Here is a 1,634-nt window from a genome sequence, read left to right as displayed (position 1 = left end):
CTGGACACAAGCAAATGGGGGCTGAATAATTATGGTAGAGGATGCTTCTACACTGGGTGCATAGTGAGGAATGTTTCCATTCCAATTTCCTTCTTTTCAGATGGCCAAGAGGGCTGACTTATTCTTGGAGGGAGCCTGTGATAATACCATAACAGCTTGTTTGTTTTTGTTTTTTTTTGAGACAGAGTCTCACTATGTTGCCTTCGGTAGAGTGCCGTGGCTTCACAGCTCACAGCAACCTCAAACTCCTGGGCTTAAGCAATTCTCTTGCATCAGCCTCCCAAGTGACTGGGACTATAGGTGCCTACCACATCGCCTTGCTATTTTTTGTTGGAGTTGTCATTGCTGTTTAGCTGACCCAGGCTGGGTTCGAACCTGCCAGCTTTGGTGTATGTGGCTGGTGCCATAACCACTGTGCTATGGTTGCCGAGCCTTTATAACAGCTTTCTTTTGACAAAATTTGCTCTTCAGGTCCTTTATGAAAAATGTTAATTACAAGTAGTTTTAGCACATTTTGCATTCAAAGGTATGCCTGTATGTCTGCCCTTGGCTTCTTCTCTCAAAACTAGATTAATTAATGCTTTTATTTTATTTTATTATTTTATTTTTTGAGATAGAGTCTTACTCTGTTGCCCTGGGTAGAGTGCTATGGCATCGTCATAGCTTACAACAACCTCAAATTCTTGGGCTCAAGTGATGCTTTTGCCTCAGCCTCATGAGTAGCTGGGACTATTGGTACCCACCACAAGGCCCTGCTAGTTTTTCTATTTTTAGTAGAGAGGGGGTCTCATTCTTGCTCAGGTTGGTCTTGAACTCCTGATCTCTAGCAATCCACCTGCGTCAGCCTCCCAGAGTACCAGAATTATAGTGTGAGCCATCATGCCTGGCCCTGATTAATTCTTTAAATAAATTTATTTTTTGGCTTGGTGCCCATAGCTCAGCAGTTAGGGCGCTGGCCACATTCCCACGGGGATGGTGGGTTCAAACCTGGTCGAGTCCTGCTAAAAACAACAATAACAACTACAACCAAAAAATAGCCGGGCATTGTGGTGGGCACCTGTAGTCCCAGCTACTTGGGAGGCTGAGGCAAGAGACTTGCTTAAGCCCAAGAGTTTGGGGTTGCTGTGAGCTGTGACGCCACAGTACCTTACCAAGGGTGACATAGTAAGACTCTGTCTCAAAAAAAAAATTATTTTTCTTTCTTTATTACTCCTCCCACACCCTAAATTTATTTTTCATACCCCAGGGTGGAACCTTGAGCTTCTGGCCTCAAGCAATCCTCTGTCTCTGCTTCCCAAAGTGCTGGGATTATAGGTACGAGCCACTGACCAGCCAGATTAATCTTTTTTTTTTTTTTTTTTAATGCTCAGACTAGGGTGCTGTGGTGGAAGACTAGCTCACAGCAACCTTAAATTCCTGAATTCAAGTCATCCTCCAGCCTGTAGCTGAGACTATAGGCACCTGTCACAAGGCCAGGCTAATTTTTTCTATTTTTAGTAAGATGAGGTCTTGCTTTTGCTCAGGCTGATCTCAAATTCCTGAGCTCACAAAATCTGCCTGCCACAGCCTCCCAGAGTGCTAGGATTATAGGCATGACTCCCAGCACCTGGCCAGATTAATCTTTTTTTTTTTTT

The sequence above is a fragment of the Otolemur garnettii genome, unplaced genomic scaffold (assembly GCF_000181295.1).
Source record: "Otolemur garnettii isolate 467f Iridium unplaced genomic scaffold, OtoGar3 scaffold00105, whole genome shotgun sequence".
Classification (NCBI taxonomy): Eukaryota; Metazoa; Chordata; class Mammalia; order Primates; family Galagidae; genus Otolemur; species Otolemur garnettii.
This window is presented reverse-complemented; position numbering follows the sequence as displayed.